The 12,352-nt window shown below is 41.0% G+C and overlaps 1 protein-coding gene across 3 annotated transcripts in view; it reads left to right on the top strand.

Annotated features, from left to right (window-relative positions):
- ANGPT1 (angiopoietin 1) overlaps positions 1-12,352 on the top strand; it is a 275,560-nt gene that overhangs the window by 244,107 nt on the left and 19,101 nt on the right. The window lies entirely within an intron of this gene.

The following is a 12,352-nucleotide window of genomic DNA, read 5'->3' as shown; positions in this document are numbered from 1 at the left end:
TGAGCCCACCAGCCATGAACCCTTTATACTATCATCAGCTCTATTGGCCTCTGCATATATGGCCTGACTATGGGAGCACCTGCAGCTCCTATTGAAGCCAATTCAGCATTTTTCCAGCTCAAGCCTGCATTGTGATGTGACATTTTTCTGTGAGCTCATTTCTTTCATGGGTCACTAAGCTAGCAGGTTCAATATCTGGGAACAGATTTATCCCAGCTCTGTTTAGAACTGTCATCATTTGGAAAGAACTCATGAAAATGAGCTGTTGGTTACCAAAGGGGAACACAGTCAAGTTTGGCAGTTTCCCCCTCTGACATAACGATACTACAAATATTATTCATTGTTTGTTCCACAGCAGCAGTGTGGTTGATTAGAGGATCTGGTCCAAGAGGTAACTATAACAGGACCGCTTGGAAATAGTGACCATAATATAATAACATTTAACATTCCTGTGGTGGGAAGAACACCGCAACAGCCCAGCACTGTGGCATTTAATTTCAGAAAGGGGAACTATCCAAAAATGAGGAGGTTAGTTAAACAGAAATTAAAAGATACAGTGACTAGAGTGAAATCCCTGCAAGCTGCGTGGACACTTTTTAAAGACACCATAATAGAGGCCCAACTTAAATGTATACCCCAAATTAAAAAAACACAATAAAAGAACTAAAAAAGAGCCACTGTGGCTTAACAACTGTGTAAAATAAGCAGTGAGAGATAAAAAGGCACCTTTTAAGAAGTGGAAGTCAAATCTTAGTGTGGTAAATAGAAAGGAGCATAAACACTGCCAAATTAAGTGTAAAAATGTAATAAGAAAAGCCAAAAAGGAGTTTGAAGAACGGGTAGCCAAAAACTCAAAAGGTAATAACAAAATGTTTTTAAGTACATCAGAAGCAAGAAGCCTGATAAACAGCCAGTGGGGCCCCTGGACGATTGAGATACAAAAGGAGCCCTTAAAGATGATAAAGTCATTGCAGAGAAACTAAATGAATTATTTGCTTTACTCTTCATGGCTGAGGATGTTAGGGAGATTCCCAAACCTGAGCCATCCTTTGTAGATGACAAACTGGAGGAATTGTCAGAGATTGAAGTGTCACTAGAGGAGGTTTTGGAATTAATTGATAAACATAACAGTAACAAGTCACCAGGACCAAATGGCATTCACCCAAGAGTTCTACAAGAACTCAAATGTGAAATTGCAGAACTATTAACTATGGTTTTTAACCTGTCCTTTAAATCAGCTTCTGTACCCAATGACTGGAAGATAGCTAATGTAACACCAATATTTAAAAAGGGCTTGTAGCGATGCAAGACTTACTGGCACGGCACCTCCTGCTGGTTGTCTTCCAGCCTGAAGCACCCTCTGCAGGCCGGTGTCTCACCTGCTGCTGGCCCCCGTGTCCCTCCCGGACCCCAGTGCCCCTCTACATCAGGGTTCTGCCCCCAGCAGTAACCTACAGTCTGGGTCTCCCCACCCAAGGGGACCCCCAACCCTCTATCCCCACCTTGCCTCAGTGGCTACTGACAGTCTCCATCTAGCCCCCGCTCCCGGGGGCAGACTGCACTCTGTAAACCACTCATCATCGGCAAGGGAGGTTGGACCAGCTGCCTCTGCCTATCTCTGGGCTGCCCTCTGCAGCCCCAGTACCTTTCATAGGCCCTTTTGCAAGGCCTGCAGCCTGGGTTTTTTTCAGGCTGAGGCTGCCCAGCTCCCTCTGCCCTTCCCCAGCACTGCTCCACCTCTGGAGCACCTGGCATTGGCCACTCGGTAGCCAGCATACTGGGCTGGATGCACCATTGGTCTCACCCAGTATGGCCATTCTTATGTTCTTATGATGATTTACAATACAAAGAGAAGGCAACCAACCTGCCTAAGGGAGCTCCAAATCAACATAAACAATATAAATAGATAATGTACTGGAGAAACAGCATGTGGAAGATGCAACATCTTTTAATTTGTTTTATTAGAGTAAAATAATCCTAATAACTGGACTAGGGTTCCTGATGAGAGAACTAATCATGGAAATGGATCAGAGGGGTAGTCGTGTTAATCTAACAGATTTATTTGGGCATAAGCTTTCGTGGGTAAAAGAACCACTTCTTCAGAACATAGAAGAAGTGTTTTTTTACCCATGAAAGTTTATGCCCAAATAAATCTGTTCATCTTTAAGGTGCCACCAGACTCCTCATTGTTTTTATGGAATAAGGAGGCATTGAATATTTAAGGGCTACCCACAAATGAAAGGAATAAATGTCTTGTACCATAAATCATCCATCCTTTAACAGAAACAATTGTTTAGTCTGATAGCATAAATTGGTGTGCTTGTGATTGTTACATCACAGGCAAGGCTCATAATACTGCAGACACGTGCTTGTACAAAATGAGACCATTTCTTTACTAGTTATCATTATTTAACACTGATATTGTGGTAGCACTAAAATAAAACCTCATTGTGCCTATCACAATGCTATTTAAACTGGTGAAAAAGTCGGAATTCTGAGTCACAGCTTCTACAAGGTCATGACCTGAGTTTTTAGGGGGGAAATAGCAAGAAAAGCTCAAGCTGAACCCTGTTGGCCTGGCCAGGGTGGCACCAGCAAAGAGCTTGGACCATAAATGGGTGACAGTCAGTGAACCTTTCACTCCTATGTGACTGTTTATCAGCCACAAATGACGCTGAGGGAGTTGAAATATGTTTAACAGTCTGTTTGTATTTTTCTACAGAGGTCTTAGTGTCACATAACTCATTTTGGCATTTTTTTAAACTAAATTTTTCATTTAGAAACCCAAGAAAACACTGAAGCCAGTATTTATTTTTTCAAATGACTATAAACATGTCACCGAAATGCCCTGCATATTTCTGTCAATTTTACAATAATTGTTACCTTATTCTAGATAGTTGGTATTTGAATTAAAGTAGAACAACAGAAGGAGATGCCAGAGGAGGTACTCAGCATCTCACAGGATTGAGCTGCTAATAATTGGCTCAAACCATGCTTCTTCCCCTTTTACTTTCTCTTGTGCACATGTTTTCAGCACACAGAGAATTCAAAACTTCCTCTTAGCCCTCAAATTCATTAGCAGGAGGGCAAATGCTAAGGTGTTTAATTAAGGCTTTTCACTCTACCGTTTCCTGTCCTCACTGTGTCATATGGCATTATCCTGTAACCTTAGCCACACAAGTAGTCACTTTGATGCCAACTGAATGGCTCACCTGAGTAAGGCCTACTCATATAAGCAAGACAAACATAATCCGCATTTGATGCTGAAAACAAGTACACTTAGGCACTTGCTTAATTTTAAGCATGTACCTTACATATTTTGCTGAATCAGGGCCATAGACATCTTTGTCATACGAGAGGTAGAGGGGAGGTAAATCTCTCTCTCTCTCTCTCTCTCTCTCTCTCTCTCTCTCTCTCTCTCTCTCTCCAGGCTAACTTCACATCAAAATAATAATACCAAGAGCAGCAGCTCTGGTCAGAATGAGATTATGACACAGTTGTGTTGATCTGAACACAACCTTACATTTCAGCAGCTTCCTCATTTCACACCAGCTCAATGAAGTGGTTCTTTAACATCCCATTATTAAAAGCTTATTTTTGTCATTAGTCTGAGCATACAGTAATGAAAGCCTAGCCCACTAGCCAAGCTACTATAAATTTACAAACTCTGAAGTGGCTTTCTCATCCAGAGTGTGAGGCTAAGATTTGGGTTTTGAAAGAAAATCCCAAATGAAGATATAATTTTGGAAACAATAGTCTGAAAAAATGTTTTCCTTTGAGATGTACCCAGTGGGAAGCACATATCTCCTGACACAGATCCCACCATAAATCTTGAAAATCTCATGGAGAACCCAAAATATTTATTTTAATGTGTTATTCATTAAACTATTTCTTTAAATCTTAGTCTGTTGGCAGCCACAATCTCATTCCAATCCAGCCACATTATAGCAATGCTGTAGCATGATTTGAGAAGGCCATTAGGTCATTAACACTGGATAAATTTCAAAAAAAGAATCTGCAAATGCCCAAAGGAACATAATTGTAAAACACAATTACACTATTAGAGCAGAAGAATTCTGAAGTATAAACAATCCAAAAGAGATTAATGAAAATTTAATTTTATGTCGTTTTCAAGTTGCTCAATAATAGTTCATTTCTTTACATTCATGTTTTTTATAGGCAAGAAACACAAATCTTTTAGTGCTGCCTTAGACATAGCTTCAATTAGCTATTGAGTCAATGGAAATTTGGGAAAACGGGTTATTTAATCTGGATGATGTGTCCTGCATGATATTTAAATAATTTTCTAACAACGATTACAGATGACACTCACCACTACATGTAGGAAAAAAACATTTCATCCACATTTAAGGGTTGATCCTGTGATCTGGTGTGCCTCCTCAACTCCCACTGAAGTCAGTGAGCCTGATTCTTCACTGCCTTGCACCCCATATAATCATTTACACCTGTGTAAAATGGGTAAACATCTCTCCCAGATCAGAATGACTGCACTTTACACCTATGTTGAACAGGTATAAATGACTACACAAGATGAAAGCCAATGAAGAATCAAGCTCAATGGAATTGAGGTTGCGCAACACCTTTCAGGAGATTATCAGTATCTTGCAGGATTGGGAATTGCCACATGTTTTATCCAGAGCCTTAGGAATCTTAAAAAGTGATCTAATCTACAGTATTATTCCATGTAACCTCCTTGTCTTTCGCACTGGTATCTCTGTCCGGCCTCTCACACCTGCTTCTCACAACTGGCTCTCATGATAAGCTAAATAACTCTAAACCCCTCTGTACTCCTCAACTCCATTTTCAGCAGGCAGGCTTGTCTGAGGATTAGACATCCTGCAGTCTGATTTGTGAGCTAAGATGTTATCACGATCATGTAACTTCACAGAAGTGGTCCAATATTAAGGGGGCCAGAATCAATTAAAACTTAATTTCAGTTTCCATAGTGTAAAAATCCCCACAAGATAGGTCAAAGCCTAAGGATAATGATTTGTTTACAGCCAGTGTGCAGGTTTCTGCTGCTCTGGTTCAAGGTTTTATTGAATTGTTCAAGTAAGAGGATTTAGTGTTCTACTAAACAGGTGAGAAAAAACACTGACACGATCTACTGAATATTTTTATCTGAGTTAAGAGAAGAGATTTTAGCTGTTGGACCTATTCAACTGTTGCACACATTGGACACTCGTTAAGTCAATGGCAGTCTTTCCACTGCTTTTAATAAACATTGAATCAGGCCCATTGTGCAGCATATAGTGTTAGGTTCCAATTCAGATTCTAATTCAAACACACAAAGCTTCATAATAGTCATAATGTAGTTAGGTTTTTACAAGCACACAAATACATATTTACTTGAAAGCATGATACATTAATTAAACTGTATTTATATTAGTGTTGCAATGTGCATGACTTAACTTTACAGTAGTTACATTGCTTAGAAATAAAGCAGATAAACATTTTTCAAATTTCATGCTTTTCATGAAAATTTTCATTTTTCAATTTCCACTAAAATTAAAGGGAAAAAACAGAAAAACAAAGACTAAAATTCTCACTCTCTCTCTCTCTCTCTCTCTCACACACACACACCCCACCCTGTATTTTTCAACCAACTATAGAACAGGTCAGCACTTTTCAATTTAAAAAATTAGGCAAAAAACGGTAGGGTGATTTTTTCTTTTACACTTGCCCTGTTTTTGCAACCAGCTATATTAGAGGCAGGGCTTGTAGTACTATCTATTACAGGGATTGGCAACCTCTGGCACGCAGCTCGCCAGGGTAAGCACCCTGGCCAGCCGGGCCAGTTTGTTTACCTGCCACGTCCGCAGGTTCGGCTGATCGCAGCTCCCACTGGCCACGGTTCGCCATTCCAGGACAATGGGGGTGACGGGAAGCCACGGCCAGCACATACCTCAGCCCGCGCCACTTCCTGCAGCCCCCATTGGCCTGGAGCAGCGAACTGCAGCCAGTGGGAGCTGCGATCAGCTGAACCTGCAGACACGGCATGTAAACAAACTGGCCTGGCCCACCAGGGCCACGCGAGCTGCGTGCTAGAGGTTGCCGACCCCTGGGCTATTATTAAGTTGCCTGACCAGGGCTGGCTCCAGCTTTTTTGCCACCCCAAGTGGTGATGGCAGCAAAGAAAAAAAAAAAAGACTGAGCAGCCGCCAAAGTGCCGCCAAAGAGGAAGCAAAGGACAGACGGACCCGCCACCGAATTGCCACCACAGACCCGGACATGCCGCCCCAACAACGGACAGACTGCCGCCCCTTTCTATTGACTGCTCCAAGCACCTGCTTCCTTTGCTGGTGTCTGGAGCCAGCCCTGTGCCTGACACTCCCTTTATAAGACCCTGTTTTCAGTTGCTTATAATTTTGCCAAACTTTAGTCATTCAGGCTAAAATTTTCCATGCTGGGCATCTGCCGCAGATTGAATTATTTGGGGAAATTATAGTTTAGTTGTTTCCAGAAAGGTGGCTAGGAAAAAATACATTGTCTTGCCCATAATAAAAAACTCAGACAACTTTTTTTAACCATTGTAGTTCCCCCATGCTCTGCAGCAAGGATTTGAAATTTGGCCCGGGGAAGGGAGGAATTACCTTTGTGTCAGGGATGTGCCTTTTTTCATCCCATGGCAAATCTACCCAAATTTGACCAAACAATAAACCGTTGTAGAGATTTCTTTGATTTTAGCAGCTAAAAATCTCCCAAGATTCCATCTCCGCTGAGCATGCTTGAGCCCATCACAGCTCCTAGTGCTGACCACAATGCGCATAGGCCATCCCCACAGAGCAACTCACCAATCTCCAGCCCAGGACTACAGGAGCTCAGAAGAACTTTCCCTCTAATGGCTGCTCTCAGCTCTTCCAGGCCTGAGTGGGGCCACACACTGGAACTGAGAGCAGAAAGCCTCCCTTTGTGCTCTTTCTGACCCCCTGTGACACCTAGGATGAGGAGCACTCTGATCTGTATGCAGAGGGGACAAAAGCTAAATCCAGTAGGAGCAGGGAAAGAAGTAGATTGGGTCATGGACTCTGATGAGACTGAGACTGGAAGACTGGCTGGTGGGGAGGCTGGGACTGGGTATAAGAAGGGAGACTGGGAATTGGAATTGGAAGGGGGAATGACTGGGAGTCATTTAGGGGGGAACACGCACACTGGATGAGGAGCTGAAGGGAGGAGAAGAGTGGGACTGGATGACTAAGGAGACTGTGACTAAAAGCCAGTGAGGGGACTGGGGCGGGTGAAAAGAGAAGCAGAACTGAAAAGGAGCTGGGATGTGGGGGGACAATGGGACTGGATGGACAAGCAGACTGGATCAAGGAGCCAAGGAGGGGGAGACTGGAGGAAGAATGTGGGAAGATTGTTTGGAGGGAAACTGAAGCTGGTTCAAGACCCAAGGGCGGGAGACTAGAACTAGGAGCCAGTGGTAGGAAAGGGAGAAACATCAGACAAGGATCTGGGACGGGTAAACTGGGACTGGTTAGGCAAGGAGACTGTGGCTGAGGACGAGGAAGAGACTAGAAGGGGAAAACTGGGACTCAAACAATGATCCTAAGAGGAGAAACTAGGACTGGCTGGTCAAGAAGACTGGGATGAGTCGCCTGAGGAGTAGAGACTAGGACTGCATATGAAAGGAGATGGGACTGGGGCAGGATCCAGGTGTGGGAAAGAGACAGGACTGGGACAGAGATGGGTTGGAGGTAGCAGAGCACAAGGCATCAAGCTCAGAGGGAAGGGGCCAAAGATTCTGTGCACACCACAGCACATTCCTCTGCTGTCAGCAAATATCTGTGAAATCCACTGACAAAGTGTATGTGTCTTGTCACCTCTAGTGCTGGTCCATATAGAGGATGACAATCTACTATTGCTATCAGTTATTCCATTAGTTCAAGTGATAGAAGTCTGTGCAGTGGTTCTAAAGGTTCCAGCTCTGGGGATGACCATCTGGGTGTCAATATGAAGCCATGTGATTGAGTGGTTTTTTTCCCCCTAGTTTACTTCTTTAAAACTCTCAGAAATTATACACCAAAAATCTGCATTAAAAGAACATTATTAAGGTTGCAAAGTCAAGCACTCAAAAATTAGGCAATGCCAGAATTAAGGTTGCCTCTGCAAATTTAATTTGCCCCCATCATGTGTACCAAAACCTTGAGGTTTTGGACAAGTTGATAAATTAAGCAATAATAAGTTGCCAGGACCAGATGGTATTCACCCAAGAGTTCTGAAGGAATTCAAATATGAAATTCCAGAACTACTAACTGTGCTATGTAATCTATCATTCAAATCAGCCTCTACACCACATAAATGGCAAATAGCTAATGTGATGCTGGGTTTTTTAAAAGGCTCCAGAGGCAATCCTTGAAATTACAGGCCGGTAAGCCTAACTTCAGTACCAGGCAAACTGTTTGAAACCCTAGTAAAGAATAGAATTATCAGACTCATAGATGAACATGATATGTTGGGGGCTTTTGTAAAGGGAAATCATGCCTTGCCAATATATCAGAATTCTTTGGGAGGTGTGGTGGGGGGGGTGTTGGTCAATAAATAAGTTGATAAGGGTGAGCCAGTTGACGTAGTGTACTTGGACATTAAGAAAGCCTTTGACAAGGCCCCTCACCAAAGGTTCTCAAGCAAAATAAGGAGTCGTGAGCTAAGAGGGAAGGGGGTTCTGATGAATCAGTAACTGATTAAAAGATAGGAAACAAAGAGTGGAACTAAATGGCCAGTTTTCACAATGGAAAGTGGTAAATAGCAGGGTCCCCCCAAGAACTGTACTGGGACCTGTGCTGTTCAACACACTCATAAATGATCTGGAAAAGGTGATGAATAATAAATTGTAGAGATTTGCAGATGAGTCAAAATTATTTAAAAATTCCAAACTGACTTCAAAGAGTTACAAAGGGATCTCGCTAAACTGGGTGACTGGACAACAAAATGGCAGCTGAAATTCAATGTTGATAAGTGCAAAGTAATGCACATTGGAAATCTCAGCTATACTTACAAATGGGACCTAAATAAGCTGTTACCAATCAAGAAAGAGATCTTGGAATTATCGTGGATAGTTCTCTGAAAACATCCGCTCAACATGTAGCAGCAGACGAAAGCACTAATAGAATATTAGGAACCATTAGGAAATTGTTAGATAAGAAGACAGAAAATATGATAATGCCACTATACAAATCCATGTTTATGCCCACACCTTGAACACTGTATGCAGTTCTGGTTGCCCCACCTCTAAAACGATATATTAGAATTGGAAAAATTAAGGAGAAGATCAACAAAAAATGATCAGGGATCCATATGAGGAGAGATTAAAATGACTGGGACTATTCAGCTTAGAAAAGAGATGATTGAGTGTGGGTATGACAGAGGTCTATAAAGTCATAAATGGTGTGGAGAAACTGAATAAGAAAGTGTTATTTACCCCTTCACATAACACATGCATGACCGGGGGGTGGGGGAGGTCACCCAATGAAGTTAATGGGCAGCAGGTTTAATACACACAAAAGGAAAGGCCTCTTCACACAACACAGTGTAAACCTGTGGAACTCATTGCCAAGGAATAATCCGAAGTCCAAAAGTATAACTGTATTAAAAAAAATTAGATAAGGTCATGGAGGATAGGTCCATCAATGGTTACTAGCCAAGAAGGTCAGACACCCAACCCCATGCTCTGCATGTCCCTAAATCTCTGACTGGGGGAAGTGATGACTGGATCACAAGGGATGGATCACTCCAGAAAGTACCCTGTCCTGTTCACTCCCTCTCAAGCATTTGGCACTGGCCACAATTAAAAGACAGGATACTAGACTAGATGAGCCATTGGTCTGACTCAGTATTGCCGTTCTTCTTATGTTTTATACACTATCATGACATCTTTAATTACATGACCACATACTAGTTTTTTCCACAGAAATTTAAATTGTAGGGTTTACCGTGTACCATGGTCATAATTAAAAAGTCAGCATTTCCCATCAGATACCATAGTATTACCACAGTCATGCCCTATATATAGAAAACTATGTTATTATTGGCACTGAGTAAATTGCTCATATGAATTTAGGTCTAATTATTTATGATAATGCTTTATACAATAGAACTAAATGTTCTGTAGTATGTTTTGTTAGAAGTAATAATTATTATGATACATCACTACAAGAGTCTGCTATTAAATCTTTTCTGAGAAGTGGAAAGAGTCCATCACTTTGTTATCCCACATGCCATAGTTTTCACACACACCAAGTGTAAATGATTGAAGTCCTACTGTATCTGATGATACAAGTAAATTTCCTTCTAATCACAAACATTTCAGGAAATTTCATGTAACACTTTACAATGAAATAACATATACAGAAACAAAGATGTAATACCAATACACGATGACTATTAAGAAACACATATTATTGACACAATTATGTCAATACATTAGACGCCTGTGCTAGTGAGATAAGTACTTTTATTGTAACTGTAACTACAGTGACATTATTTTTTCATGCATATTGTTACTGCACGGTAACTAGAGAGCTAGTTGATACACAGGCTTTTGTGGTAAGTATCTCGGCAGTTGTCACCATTGTAAAAGTTCACATTTGCTAACATTTACCACATGGTGATATTTGAAATTTCCAGTGGTTTCACTGTACCTAAAGTAGGTAACTGTGATAATGTTTGGTAAACCTTGACAATAGGAGACAATTGGCTGCTACTGAATGAAAACCTATAACTGAAATGGACATCACATTAACTCTACCATGGTTACGATGTATCTGTATGTGTTAGCAAACTAGATTTGTGAATCTTTTTCAAACAGTTATTTCTCTCTCTGCCTAATACCGATATACTGAAGTCAGATGAAGCAGGATTAGGCCACATACAAGTAAAATAAGAGCCCAGTCCCATGCCCATTGAAACCAATGAAAGTTTTTCCATTGATTTCAATGGGTGTAGGATGGGACCCTTAATGAGTGGACTTCAGCTATTAATAAGAATAATAAGCAAACCTCAGAAAGTTCAGCAGTTCAGTAAAGATAAGCATCAGAATGTCTGGCTACTTATCCAAACCTTGGAAACTTTTCAAGAGTAGGTTTTCTTTTGAGGTTCCCTGTGTTTTTGTGTTGAAAATCCCATGAGAACATATTTTGGCGTTTTTCCTTCTTGCTCCAGCCAAAACCAAGAAGTGTAGAGGGGTGAGGGGAAATATTGTTACATTAAATTAACCAAACCTCTTCAAACTTGGCTTTGTTTGAGTTCTGGGCAAATGGTCAGATCAGGTTTTTTTTTTAACTCGTTCATCCAGCTCTAGCACTATCAAAACAATTAGCGTCATCTTAGTTTATGTACATGTTTATGTCTCTGTTTAGGGTATTGCGCATCTACAGTTTCCTGAAGGCTGCAATTTGGACAGACCCCTTCCTTTGGAAACTAGTTCAGCCCACAGTACACAGTAATGCATTTTTGAAAAAGCTGTAGTTCCTGCAGAACAGGAAGTCCTTGGATATAGTCAGCACTGATTAGTAGAGCTGGTCAGAAAAATATAGGATTTTCTTTCTGTGGAAAATTTCAGATTTTCAACCAAAACTAAAAAGACTTTCACCTGAAAACCAAAACCTTTTGAGCTTCGAACAAAAAAATTAAATTTTCCACAAAAAAGTAGATACTTTTTGTTGACAATTTTGTTTATCCAATTTGCTGTCAAAAAACAGTTTCACCAGAATTTTGTTTTTGTCCAGCACTATGCATTAGCTCAAGTCTTCCAGCCTTTGTGGTGACTGAGAGGCTGGGCTGTGAGCAGACAGTTCTGGTCTCCAAACAAATGTGATTGTTACAGTTCTTTAGATACGGGCTGCTCTAATTAACCATGGAACATCAACTTCTCTTCTAGCACTGTGATACTGAGATCAACTCTGAACTTAGCAACACTGTGTATTGTAGAGAACAGTTCTGGAACATGTGTACTGTAGTCTGTACTACAATTAGTAGAAGCTGTATACACTTGCTTCTTCCCTGGCCAGAATAAACATCATTTTTGTATAAGCAGTGACATAGCTACTTCTGTATCCATAACAGGCCATTCAAAACCTTTTCCTGGATGTGCAATATACAACATGCCCTAAAAAAACAAACAAAACAAAATTCCTTCTCAAGTCATTAATATAATTTCACTGCTGCACATTGCAGGCATGCATTGCCTTCCATCTGCAGGCATTATATTATCATTTTACCTTTACAGATGGCATATCCATTTTGTGACTCAGTATACTAAAGGATATAGATTGCTGCTTACATTTACTGATGGCTGGTAAATTTTGCTTGTATTAACAGGCACAAGGGTATG

The sequence above is a fragment of the Mauremys reevesii genome, linkage group 2, assembly GCF_016161935.1.
Source record: "Mauremys reevesii isolate NIE-2019 linkage group 2, ASM1616193v1, whole genome shotgun sequence".
Classification (NCBI taxonomy): domain Eukaryota; kingdom Metazoa; phylum Chordata; order Testudines; family Geoemydidae; genus Mauremys; species Mauremys reevesii.
Note: the sequence above shows the minus strand (reverse complement) of the source record. Positions and strands in the feature narration are given on the sequence as shown.